Source organism: Pteronotus mesoamericanus, unplaced genomic scaffold, assembly GCF_021234165.1.
Source record: "Pteronotus mesoamericanus isolate MK-2021 breed Mesoamerican mustached bat unplaced genomic scaffold, CSHL_Meso_final contig_263, whole genome shotgun sequence".
Taxonomy (NCBI): Eukaryota; Metazoa; Chordata; class Mammalia; order Chiroptera; family Mormoopidae; genus Pteronotus; species Pteronotus mesoamericanus.
Genome location: NW_026555112.1, coordinates 11,287,123 through 11,301,571, shown reverse-complemented (window position 1 = coordinate 11,301,571; position 14,449 = coordinate 11,287,123). Strand labels below are relative to the sequence as shown.

Genomic DNA, 14,449 nt, shown 5'->3' with positions numbered 1-14,449 from the left:
AGTCCCTGGGCCCCGATGACAAGCGGATATACCTTTGCCCTCCTGGTGAGGCCTCAGTATCCTGTTTTGATGGAGCCACCAACCAGCCACCCGACTAGCTTTCCTAGCTTCAGGCAGAGGTTGAACTCTAGATTTCCTTTATTCCCAGAAGACAATGGGGACAGGGTTCTTTTTCAGATTGGTCCATTTCCCCGCCAAACGCTGAAAACCAGGGATAGGAGTGGATTTGCTAAAGCACACATGCCTGAATTGTCCTCTTACAATCTCATCCCAGGAGACTGGGGGTCTTCTGGTCTTGCATTTGCATAATTACGAGCAGTTACTTTTTCTTTGCAGAGTGAACACCTTCCCTTCAAGATGACTTCCTGGATATACCTATTCAAACAGGTAACAGCTGGGGAATACATATACTTACCCTGTCTTACTAGGCATTTTACTGAATATATTTCTCATGCATGCAAGTTTTAATTTATTTGTTGGTGGCACACAGTTTTATTTACCTGTTTGTTTGTTCATTTGTTTATTAGTGATGCTTATATGTATAGAATCTTCCTGGAATTTGAGTGGAGAAACACTCAAGAAATTAATATTGCTTGTTTATGAGTAAGAATGGTTGATAAGAGAAAGACATTTACTTTTTCCTTATCCTTTATTATTTTGCTTGAAATTTAAAAAATACCTTGTAATAAAAATAAAAACAGAAATACAGAAAAATAGAATTTTTAAAATAAGGAAATGTTTCCCAGAATATGACAAACATAAAACAATGATTGTTTCTCCAGCTTTAACTGGCATTTTTGGGATCCTGTTATCTGGATGGGGAAGCTAAGTTGGTCTATGTCCAATATTATTGAAAATGTTTCCCCTTGGCAGAAATATGAGATAAGGATCAAAAAAGACTTGAACTCTTTCAAGCTGGGCCTGAGTGTATGTGTATTTCTTATGATAGTCTTTGTTCATGGGGACCCTATGCATAGCTCTGTGGGATGTAAACTGAATGAAAGAATCACATCTAAGGGGTATGTTTAAGACATAGTGCATTGGTATGTTTATCATTGCATTTGCCTGGAAGATACAAAATGTGCCCTGTTCAAACAAAATTATTAGGTTATGATGATTTCATAACAGGTGGAAGTGAAGCACGTTGGTGCTGTAGGGCAAACCATGCTTTGTTGGTCCACTGCCGGAAGTGACCATCTCCAGCAAAGCCATCCTCTGATTTCCTCTGAGTCTCATTCACCTCCGTCACCTGTAGGAAAAAGAAAGAGGAGAAAAACAGAAGGTGAAATATGCTCTTCTCTTTCCTGAGCCCTCTCCTTCTCAAATAAGGTACCTGCAGAATTAGAGGTTAGGTTTATTGTTATTTCTTGTGAACCAGGATAGTTCTCCTGTGGTCCTTGCTTATGTCAGAATGCTCTTAAGTCGGGTGTGATTGAGCTTAAACTAGACATAATTTTTGTACCTTCAAACACAAAATCCTCTACCTTCAAACTGTGGTGGATTTTGAATGCCAGAGAAACTCGATATGATTAATAATGTTTGCTTGAGTTGATTATTTGGTATGTTTGTCAAAACGTAATAACTGTTGTTAGGGTACTGCTTAGAACTTTCCAAAGCATAATTTATTTTAATATGTTGGTGTGTACTATTTAACTTTATATGCTATATGCTATTTAACATTAAGGTTAATTTATTTGTCCTGTAAACTTTGATAGTTGTTCTTAGTCTTTACTGTGCAAACTTTGGCACTCAGTCTCTAAGAAACAAAGTACTACATAAATATCTAAAATTTGTCACCCTGACTGGTGTGGCTCAGTTCATTGGGCATCATTCCACAAAGCAAAAGGTCACAGGTTCAATTCCTGGTCAGGGCACATGCCCAAGTTGCAGGTTCGGTCCCTGGTTGGAGTGCATATGAGAGGCAACCAATTGATGTTTCTCTCTCACATCAATGTTTCTCTCCCTCCCTTTCTCCCTCCCTTTCCCTCTCTCTAAAAATAAATAAATTTTTTTAAAAATAAATAAATACCTAAAGTTTGTGTATTAAAGGGGGTTCACTTCCAGAAGTCTACCTGTCCAACTCTGTTGATCTTATCACATACCAGGTACAACAATTAAATCCCCTGGTAACAATGCCCCAGAGTAAGGTATTAAATAGTTTAAAGGTTATATCATTTAGGACTCTTTCAACACTCAAACTAAACTGGTTTAAGCACAAAGGGAATTTATTGGCTTCTACAATAGGAAAGTCCAGAAACAGTGATGAAAGCTTCAGGATAGACTTGATCCAGGGTCTTAAACAATGTAATGAAGACCTAATCTTTCTCCAGGAAAGTTTCATTCTTGGGCTCTATATGCCAGTTAAACTACTGCAAAAAGCTCTTGACATGTACTTACCAAGGCTCAAGTACAGCAGAAAAGACCTTGTACTTCTCCCTCAGTTTTACTGCATCTCTTTAAGTTTGATTATGTGCCCATTCCTGAACCAAATGATGCAAGCAGAGAATATGATCTTCTGTTTGGCCAGGAATGAATCACATGTCCACACCTGGAGCCAGGAGTATAATCAAGTCCCCTGTAAATTAATGATCAAAGATTGGAGGAAAGACTGGTTTCTCAAAAGAATGCTAGATGTAAGTAACAGAAGAAAAGACATTGAAAGTAAAAAGAAAAAGTGCCTGCTCCAAAGATAGGCGAGTCTAACAAAAAAGAGAGTAGATAGTCTAGATTTCCAGATGAACATTCTTCTTTAAGATGTATAAACACCAAAATAAAGAACAGCAGCTTGGCCATACATTGTGGATGTGCAATGGAAGTGGTGGTTATGTATGTCATTCTATTTTATATTGGCTGTCCATTAGAGTCACTTAAATCTTAGTGAACTTTTTGTCTAGATCTGATGGAAAGCACGTATAACATGTTTTTTTGTTTTTAAATGATTTTTCTTTTTAACTTCTTCATATTTTAAAATAAATATTTCTTCCTTCTCCCAAGACCTATGGTATGTCTTTGTAAAAATCTTGGAAAATTTTCATAAACTATAGAGAAATGAACAAAAATCACTCAGATTCACCACTTCAAGATTTTCACTCTTAGCATCTTGGAATATTTCTTTCTTTCTTATTCTTTTATTTTGCATCAGAAATTATATACATGATTTAGAAGGGTTAATGAAATAGTAGCAATTCTAGGCTAGGTGCTTGGTGTCTAGATACAAAGATTCAAATATAAAATGTCTCAAGAGTGTTTAATGTATGAAAACAAAACTCAAAAGACAACTGCATTTTCTGATGCTGTGTTCTGTCCAGCAGATGAGACATTATTCTTTCTCAGGGTATGGACAGTTATTTCAGTGATATTGGCTTAAATTAAAGAGTCAGGTCGATCTGCCATATGTCCCTGAGTTTTCTAATCAACAGGATTTACAATATTATTAATCACATTTTTTTATGTCATTTAATCAGCTGTAGTAGTTCTGGATAGAACTCCTGTGAGAATATACAGTGTGTCATATATTTTTAATATACTTGATATTAGACCTTCCTAGAGCTCCCCTCCCTTCATATTGCTGTATTCTTATATTAAATCATTTTTAGGATTACCTGAAAGTAAAGGAAGGCAGAATGCTGCTTTTACTTCTCTTAATGCTCTTTTCTCCTTTGCAAATGGAGACTACAGTTAATGAAATATTGCCCAAGAGCAGGCCTCTTGCCCAGTTTCTCATATGCTCAGGAAAGCTGTGGCTCCTGTAACTACTGAACAAGATACAACTTTCCATATTGTTTCTACAAAATCTTCCTCTTAGTGCTCTATGGTTCAGACAAGATTTCTACATAACTAGCTGCCTAGCCAACAACTTTTCTTTCTTAGACAGACTTGGTCTTTCTACCATAACCACTATCTCAGGAAATGTTTTTCTTCCATGCAGTTGTCAAGACCAGAGATCTATGTCCTCCTTGATTCTTGCTTTTCTCTTTCCTCATATCCAAAAACAATTCTTATTTATTATACTTGATAAATATTTCATATGACCATGAAGGACAGACCTATAAAATCACAGGAACACCAGCCCTGTCATTTTGGAACTACTGCATAAATACCAGCATGCCTGATTTCTTGCTATATGAGAAAAATAACCCCCACCTGTTTCAGCCACCATCATTGGAAGTCTTGCTTCCTTGAAGCTAAAATCATTTCTAAGTGACACAGTGCTATCATATATCGTTTATATTTTATTACAATTTGTTATCTAATTGTCTATCTCCTTAGCTAGAATGTAAATGTTAGTTTACATCTGTGTTGATTACTGCTCTTCCTCCCAAACTTAGCAGAGTGGCAAGAACCAGGGTGCCAAAATCAGATTTGGCTAACATGGACCCATATTTTCAGCTAAAGTTAAGTAGTAGATAAATCTCTGAACAAGAAAGGCCAATAATCATTTTCCCATAGCCCCTACTATTTATATTTTGTTCCTGGCATTGAAGCCAAGTATGGCCAAAATTTGTGCTTACACTGTTGTCTAACTTCTAATAGAGAACAGCCTTTGTACCTATCTAACTATAAGAAAGTGATTAAGAGGTAATTATAGGTGGATGATTAATAAATATTTATCTAATGAGTATGTGACTTGTACTAGACCCTATCTCCTAAGTAGCCATATTCCTTAGGATAGTTGAATTAACTTAAAGGAGGCAAACACTAGTTGAATCACAGATATCCAAGTAATTTTGGTGAATATCTGGGGTTACTGTGCTAAGCAGTGACATATTGTTTTACAAAGCGAACTTCATGCTTTAGGTCTCAGTGCAAAGGCTACTTTCTTGGGAAGGCCTACATTAAAATTCCCTTTTCTTTTGGGTTGGAAATTCAAGTGCAAAACAGGTAACCCAGATGAGTATGGTAGGATGGTACAAGCAGAAGACACCTTAAGCTGTTTTCTTCAGACACAGACACTGTATTTACATTAAAAACATTGAACAATTTCACTTAGCATAACACTCCCCAAGTCCATTGACACTGTCACAAAAGGAAAGATTTTCTTTTCTTCTTTTTTTATGGCTAAGCAGTATTCCATTGTGTAAGTTTACCAAAGCTTTCTTATCTACTCATCTATGGGTGGACATTTGGCTGCCTCCAAATCTTGGCTATTGTAAATAACATGGTGATGAAAATAGGGGTATGCATATTCTTTTGAATTAGTGCTGCAGGTTACTCCGGATATATTGCCAGAATTGGAATTGCTGGGTCATAAGGCAGTTCTATTTTTAATTTTTTGAGGAAATTCCATGTTGTTTTCCACAGTGGCTGTACCAATTTGCATTCGCATCATCAGCTCATAAGGGTTCTCTTTTCCACATCCTTGCCAACACTTGTTGTTTATTGATTTATTGATGATAGACATTCAACAGGTGTGAGGTGATATCTCATTGTGATTTTAATTTGCATTTCTCTGATGATTGGTGATGTTGAGCATCTTTTTTATGCCTATTGGCCATCTCTATGTCTTCTTTAGAGAAGTATCTGTTCAGGTTCTTTGCCCATTTTTTACAGTCAGAGAAAGACAAATACCACATTATTTCACTTATATGTAGAATCTAATACACAAAATAAAACTAACAAACAAAATAGAAACAGACTCATAGATACAGAGAACAGACTGACAGCTGTCAGAGGGGAAGAGAGTCGGGGGCTGGGTGAAAAAGTTGAAGGGATTAAGCAAAAAACCTAACAAAATACAGACAAACGACAGTGTGATAATTGCCAGAGGGAAAGGGGAATTGGGAAATGGGGGGGAGGGGTGAAAGAGGATAAATGGTGGAGGAAAAACACTTGACTTTGGATAGTGAGCATGTGATGCCGTGTGCAACTGAGTCCTTTAGAGTTGTACACTTGAAAACTGTATGGTTTTATTAACCAATATCACCCCAATAAATTCAATATAAAACAAACAAAAAAACAAACAAAAATATGGAACAGTTTATCATTTCCACAAAAAAATATACTCCCTCCTATTTTTCTTGAAATGAGCTGCCCTTTCCATTTATCTTTTACTTTCTCATTTTTGATAGTTATATTGGTACAAAGCCAGTGTTCACTCCTGGAAGTTAGACAGCAGTATAATCACAATGACTGTGGCCATTAACATTTGGTTTCAACATCAAGGACAAAATATAAATGGTGGGAACAATGGGAAGTCAGTTATTGATGTCCCTTGTTCAGGAATTCATTTCCTACTCAGTGTTGGCTGAAAGTGAGTCCAGTTTTGTCCAATCTGACTTTTTTAGAGAAGGTGAAAATCTAGATTTTGATGGGAAATCTGTTTTAAGGTTTGGGTTAAATTAAAACGCACAAAGAAACAAACTAAATAAGCTGTGCCAAACATAGCTGGAGTTCAGATCTGCCCGTGGCTCCTGAGTTTGCAACCTCTGTTCAAAGACTCAACCTCAGGCAGCCATTAATTGTTAATACTCCTCAACAGAGCAGGTGGGTAGGCACGTGGAATAATGAAGAACTAGTCTTCTGCTTCCAATTTCTTCTCCCTGTGATGTCTCTAACATGGTCTTGCCTAACTCTTCATCCTCCCATATGTTGCACACACCAGGCACATTGACTAGCCAAGTTTGTCCTAATTTTGTTCTTACAGTTTCTCAGGCTAGAAGACTTTCCTTCTCATCCTTTCTATAGTAAATTGTGCTCATTATGCACGTTCCATATTTATTGTAACCTCCTGTGTGAAGCCTTCACAGATGTATGAGACAAAATTAATGGCTCCCTCTATCTTTTCACATCACTTTTTCTTATACCACTGATATAGCATGGGCTCTGTTTTAATACTGGTCAGTTTTTAACTGTATCTCTGGTATCGCTATGAAATACTCATAGTAGAGACCAGATTTTAGGTCTCTTATTACATAACTTCTGTGTCTTATTGCTACTTTTTTTAACTTAATTTTTTATGGGCTTGTCAATGCCGTAGCTTCCCAATTAATTTGGAAACTTGTGAAGGCAGAGATTGTATAGCTCATAGACATTATACTCTGTTATACCTAGAGTACATGTTTAATACTTATCTTTTTAAAATGTCAACACCTTTTGGGGAGTTGAGTTCTTGCTGCTGAATTTTGGGGCCTGCTGGGAACAGGACTTCTACAACGACAAGTATGTCTGGAAGGCTGTGGTCCAAGGCCATTTTTGCTGGCTATAAACGGGGTCTCCGGAACCAGAGGGAACACACAGCTCTTCTTAAAATTGAAGGTGTTTATGCTCGAGATGAAACTGAATTCTATCTGGGCAAGAGATGTGCCTATGTGTAAAGCAAAGAACAACACAGTGACTTCTGGTGGTAAGCCAAACAAAACCAGAGTCATCTGGGGAAAGGTAACTCGTGCTCATGACAACAGTGGCATGGTCCGTGCTAAATTCCGAAGCAATCTTCCTGCTAAGGCCATTGGACACAGAATCCGTGTAATGCTGTACCCCTTGAGGATTTAAACTTAACTGAAAAGCAAATAACAGCCCTGACTGGTGTGGCTCAGTTGGGTTGGGGTACATGGTTTGGTTGCAGGTTGATTAAGTTCCTGGTCAAGATGCAAACGGGAGCCAACTGGTGAATGTTTCTCTCACACGTCAATGGTTCTCATCCTCTTTCCCCCTCCCTTCCCTCTCTAAAATAAGTAAATACAATCTATTTTAAAGAGTAAAAAAAAAAGTGTCAACACCTTTTGGAAAAGAGTAAGTATTCAATAAGTCTCTATTTAAGACCAGCGATATGCTCTATGTTCTCTTTAAAATAAATTGATTCCAAGGATCATTAAACTGAATTTATTATCTTTAATCTAATCCAATTTTGTTGTTTTTTTAAAACTGTAAAACCAGAATTATAGATTTTATAAGGAAATTCTGTATTTGTTACATTCAAGTACATAAAGCAACAGTGCTTTATAAATCAACTCATTCATACTACACAGAATTGTTTTATGAGTGTTTAAAAGTTTGCTGGCCTTTGTACTTAAGCAGACCAAATTTCACCTTTGTTTGCAGTATTCATTTGCTTAGCAATGAATACTTTGTTCCAACTCCTACCCACATACACTAGAAAGGCAAATATCACAGGGATGTAATTGCTCCACTATGGTTATTACTACTACACTGGAGCTTCATAACTTCTGTGGAACCCCTGCTGAACCATCCCATGACAGATTCCAGTGTGGACACATCTTATACAAAGTGGTGCATAATATCTATTATTTAGAATTCTTTGGTTGCAAGAAACAGAAACTGACTCTGCCCAATTTTTATTAGATTGTCACCTAGCTCATAGAATCAATAAACTTGACTTTCTGAATTCTGGCAAATTCTGATTATAGGTTATTTTCATTTTTTTTTTTTTTTTTTGGTGCTTTAGTCAAGTGATTTCACAAGTTGCCTTAATTTCTAGTCCAGCAGAATATATCATAGTCTTCTTAATTTGAGTACCTTAAGGGGAAATAGCTCTCCCATTATAACCCTGTCTATCTCAGTCCTGACTTTCCTCTTTTCTATTTTGTACTCTATGGGAAAAATGAAGTAACACCAGGAAAGAAGACTTCACCATTCTTTTAATAGGCACAGTTGCATTCCAGGCTGTTAGTGAGTTTCAATTCAAGACAAGTGGAAGGTCAAACTCAGGATATTAATGAGAACCATATTTTTTTTCTTTCTTGGTGGCCATTAAAATGATAGATGCCAGTGCAGTAGGCTAAGGGAAGCTATTCAAGACCTTGAATGTTACCATCCATCGTTAAATCTCACACATACATGTGTCATTATATGTGAACAGTGTAAGTGCAGCCAAGCTAAGGCCATGGCTGCTTCCCAGTTCCATCACTGGGCTGTCAAATCCCATGCAAACAAAGAAGGTTTCCTTATTATTTTTTCGATGCAGGACAGCAAGGAAGACCTGGAGTCAGATCTTGGTGGATGCATTCCTGAGCTGAGTTCCATCTTGCCCAGGGGGGCAGGAGTCAAGCAGCAAAGCAAGTTATCCCACGCAGAACACTGCAGAGGTGATCTGCAGAGGCAAAGCTCTGTTTACCCAAGTGGCCTTGATCTCTAAATCTTACTTTTCTGTCAACCATTCTTATATTTGGTGATGGTTTTAAGGGATGCTATTTTACAAGACTGTAGATATATCTGGTATTTAAAATTCGAGTGGGAGAGAAAAAAGAAAATGTATTTGGAGGGGCAGAAGGAGAAAGTGGAGTGGAAAGAAGAATTTGGATAGGTAGTTAACATGGCATGGATCCTTTATCTTAGTTAATTTATTCATTCATTTACTCACTCAGGCAACTTTAAATGAACACCTTTGTATGCTAGACACCATACTAAATGCTGCATGTGTCAGTGGTCCCCAAGTCTACCCTCAGATTTGATAATTCACCAGAAGGACTCACAGAACTCAGAAGAGCTATTACATTCATGTTTAAGCTTTATTATAGCAAAAAGGTATGGATTAAAACCAGTAAAGGAGATAGCCACATAGGGGAGAGTCTCAGGGAGAACAGCCCTAACTTCCAGCTGTCCCCTCTCAGCGGAGTCACACGGACAATGCTTGGTTTTCCCTGCAATGATGTATGAAAACATATGAGAACTATCACCAACTAGGGAGGCTCAATCAGCTTTGGTGTCCAAGGTTTTTAGTGGGGGTCAATCACATAAGGTGTGAAGTACCCAGATGGCTGACCTTGGTTATCAATCTTTAGCCCCCATACCCTCAGAGGTCAAATGAATACAATGGAATCCAGAGCCCAAAGCAAACAAAAGCAACCATTCACCATAAACTACATTGTTAGCATAAACTATTAGGCATGGCCCAAGGCTCCACCAGGTACATACAGACACTCTATCATCCAGGATATTGCAAGGGCTTAGAGTTTATTTCCCAAAAGCTGGTCAAGGGCCAATTCTTACTTTGGAATGTGCAGGGTTTGAACACCTCAGTCAAGCCTGATGAATTAACCCTTTACTATACACTGGGGATGGGGTTCTTTCTCCCAAGAACCTGAAGTTTGGTTATGAAAATACATATATGTAAAACAATACAACCAGTGCCATATTCTGTTACTCTGACTTAGCTTGATATCTTCTTAACAACTAGAATGTCTACTCTGTGCCTGTGACTGCTGTGGGTCCTGGGGATAAAACAATGTTCTAGACATCATTCCTGTTCTCATGGAGTTCGTGCTGCAGCTGGGGATGTAGACAATAGACAGATATGTTAATACATATATTATATGTCAGCTATTATGAAAAAAGTAAAGCAAGGTAAGGGGAGTGATGAGAGATGAGGACATGGAGGTTGATGTTTTCTGTGGGATGATGAGGGCAGGTCCTGCTGCTATTTGAGCTGAGACTTGAAGGAAGTGAGGAAGGGAACCAAGTGGACATGTTGGGAAAGCACGTTCCAGGTAGAAGGACTGTGAGTATAGAAGCAGGAGGCAGGAGGCAGGAACTCACTTGGTGTTCAAGTAAGAACAAGGCTGCTGGTGGTGTGGAAGCAGGGTCAGGAGGGAAAGCGGGGAGGAGGTATGATCACAGAGGGATTAGAGCCTAGCTTGTTACTCCAGGAGAGAGGGGAGACTTGCGAAGGAGTGATATGGTCTGAATTATGTTTTCAAAGGATCTCTTGGGTTTCTGTGAGGAAAATAGACATTAAAGAGCAAAGATGAACACAGAGATGAAACGGAAGGCTAAAATAATAAGGTGATGCGAGGCCTCAGGTAGCGACAGTGGAGGTGGTTAGGAGGAATCCCACACTATGTCAATTTCAAAGGCGGAAGTGCAGGATTTCCAGGTGGAATGAAGGGGGCATGGGAAGGAAGAAGTAAAGGATGATTTCACTAAGGTAAGTAGTTTCTCTGTCAGGATTGCCCCCTAACTGTATCCTTTAATTTATAAAATATTTACCTGGTGATTCAGGAAGATCAAACAAAATTAACATTTTTGTAGTGCTTTATGATTGACAAAATGTTATTTAATTGTTGAGCTATGACATGGCCTATGAGTTAATATTCCCATTTTCTGGATGTCAATTTTTGCTAGGGGTTAAGTTCTAAGTATTTGTGAAATTTGGTAGGTATGGTTGGTTCAACCCTAAGCCTTACTTTGCATGTATATAGTAGAGTAAAGATTCTACTAACCCCTGTATCTTTAGAATGCATTTGGTTGCAAGTCAAAGAAACCTCACTCAACCTTGCTTCAATATTAAAAACATTCCTTATGTTACATAACTACAAATCCAGGGATGGAATAAGTTATAGCCTCTAATCTGGCTCTTCACATTTGCTCCCTGATAAGGGTGTTTCTCCTATGGCTGCAACATGGACTTCATGTTTGCTTTCTCAAGTCCGAGAGAAACTCAACCTCCAAATGTTGGATGGAAGTTCTTCATCAGTCTTACTAGAGCAGCTCACCACCCCAGGACCAATGGCTGTCACCAGCTAAATGTCATGCTCCAATTATTTTATATTAGTCAGGATCTATTCCTGCATTTGGGGATGAAATCACTGTCCTTTGTGTATGCATATGACAGGCAGTGAGAACAGTTAAAGCAAAGATCATGAAGAGCATAACTGGAATATTCTAGGAATGGCGAGGAGGTTGGAGTGGCTGGAGAGAAATTAATTACAGGATAAGTTGTAGGGAATGATGTTATTAATATTATTTAGTACATACAAATTCCTTTTAAAGCTTTTGATTACTCTTTAGTTATTGCAGCATTTTGAGAAGAAGAAATGCATGATATTACTTATATTTTGAAAGGATTTCTCTGACTATTGTGTTAGGGGAGCAAAGGTAAAAGCAGAGACCCATTCGGAGGCTAATAGGGTTATCTAGGCATTGGCCGTGTTAATGGCCCACTGAGGTGAAAAAAGTGGAGGCTGTGAGAAATGATTGGATCCTGGATATATTTTGAACACAGAGCCCACAGGCATGGAAGGAGAAGGAGTCAAGGGCATCTGTAGTGCAGGGATGGATTTGCCATGAACTATATTGGAGAGGGCTTAGGTAGAACATGGTTTGGAGGTCTGTGAGAGGTTCAGTTCTGTTGAGACATGTTGATTTTGAAATGTCTTTTCAATGCCAAAGTTGGAACATTGAGTAGGCAGTCCATTGTTCAGGGAAGTCAAGGCAAGGGATACAAATGGAAGACGTGTCAGTATGTACATGACATTGAAACCCATAGGACTAGACACGATCACCAAGGGATTGAGAGTGAATGAAAGAAGAAGACCAGGGACTGACTCCTGAGACCCTTTACATTTATAAGTTTAGGGAGAGATGAGAAACCAACCAAGCTGCGACCGGCGACGTAGGAGGGATGCTAGGAGACCGTGGTGCTCTGGGAATCCAGGGCTGAGGGAGCCGCATGGAGGGTGGAAGGATGCATGTGCCAGACGCTGCCACATGAAGGTCTTCAGTGACTGGCAGGGTGCAGTAGACGGCTCAGAGTCCTGATTAGGGTGGCTTATTACTATTACTTAGTTCATACAAGCAACTTTTAAAGCTCTAAATTTAAGTACTCTACTTTAGGTATTCAGACTTTTGAATATCTCTAATTGTGTTCATCTCCCCCCAAATAGTCAGGAATGATAACTCTATACATCATTATTTCCCCCTTCTATTGGAGAACTTTTTTTTTTAATGCTGAAGAAGCCTGTGGGCAATATTATCTTTCTTCAGTATTCAAAATATGAACAGAAAGGATAGATAAAAATTACTAAAATTGAGGGCCAATATTAAGAACTATGATAAACACGTGGACTATTGGCCCATTGAACATTTACAACCTATGAAGTAGATGCAACTCTCATCACCACTTTAGAGATGATATAAGCAGAATTAGAGCAGTTATGTTAACCTAGCAAAGTTTTCATGGCTGCAGACCAGTGATGTGAACCAGGTCTTTTTATATAATTAGTTCTCCTGATATTAAAAAATTTGAATTACAAAATTAGTTTATGTAAAATGTATGGAGGCACAAAAAATCCTTGCTGAATTTTATTGAGCTGAATCATGTTATTGGGGATATTGCAGCACCCACGCCAGGCCCACCTTTAGCGCTCCTGGGCCAGCCACCCGCTCTCCCAGCTGAGAGGTTTCCCTCCTTCCCCCGCTACACCAGGCAGATACAATTTCAGGTTGCCTGGTTTAAAAGCAATTATACGTCTAGAGAATCTTGTTGCCTCTGATTTCTAAGTGCTGGTTGTTTATAGAATTACTGCTCAGATCCCTTTAGTTCAAAATGAACATGCCAATGAAACTGAAATGAGAATCTGCACTTCTAAATTGGATTATCGGCTTCCCTTGTGTATCAGTTTGCACCATTCCTCCCTGAGCAAAGTTGCCAGTGATTCTCAGCAGTTCAGTTTTGCAGCTTATGCCGGATGGTTGGAGCTAGGTGCATCAGGTTAACTTATTAGTTATGCTGTGTCTTGGGGATGACTGTTGCTACAGCAACAGACCAACAGACCTTCCTAACCTTTTAAAATAGCTTCTAAATTTAAAAAAAAAAAACAACCATATCGAGAGGAGGGTAAGATTCAAGGATCAGTTCTAAATTAGTATACGCCAATGCAAAAAATTAAAAAATAAAATAAAAAAGAAAGCATTCCCTTGCTCCTTTCCTCTTACTTTCTGCTTGGAAAACCCTTTTCAGCTTCTCTTTGTACAATAGAGTTGAAATCAATATGGCTATTTTGATACAATAGCAATTCATGCAGCATGTTTCCATCCTGGACTATTTTTGTTTAGCACTAGCATAATTGACTGATGTCAACAGAGCTGGATTAGCGTTTATCAGTTAACTGCCACTGTAGAGTGGTAGAGAGGCGGCAACACAAAGCAGTGTTTTCACAAACTTGATAAAGAGAGTGGGCGGGTGGTTTAATTTCTCCCTGAAAGGAGAATTAGAAGAATTAACACACTTGCTGGAGCACAGTAAGATTAACTTTCAGGTAAATCAGGCTTAGGTCTAATTTTAGTCATGTTACCCTTTAATTTCCAGAAAAGGATTTAACTGAAAAAAAAAAATTTGTCAAGGGTGCCTTTTTAAAAAAATACAGTTTCAGTGAAGTACCACATATTTATGATTCAATACTAAAAAGAAACTCACAATATTCCCTGGATTTTGGGAAATGAAAACGGTTAAATGATGGAAAGGCAGAGTGGCCGGGTGTCCAAGTTGAAGAGACTAAACATGGGGACGGAGATGTGACCCAGGAGCTGGAGGCTGAGATCATGGGGAGGATAATTTATGCTCCTGTGCGGGCAAAGGGAAGGATGCTGATGATCCGCATATCATCTTTACCATCCTCTTGATTGGCACGTGCTCTTCAGGGAGCAATCTGCCTTCTCTGCCAAGGGAAATAAAAACATGGCAACACATTGGCAGCTGCTGATGAGAATGAAG

At 38.6% G+C, this 14,449-nt stretch overlaps 1 pseudogene; it reads left to right on the top strand.

Moving 5' to 3' along the window:
• Positions 1-7,131: 7,131 nt before the first annotated feature.
• Positions 7,132-7,514, top strand: LOC129071279 (60S ribosomal protein L35a-like; annotated as a pseudogene).
• The last annotated feature ends 6,935 nt before the right edge of the window (positions 7,515-14,449 follow it).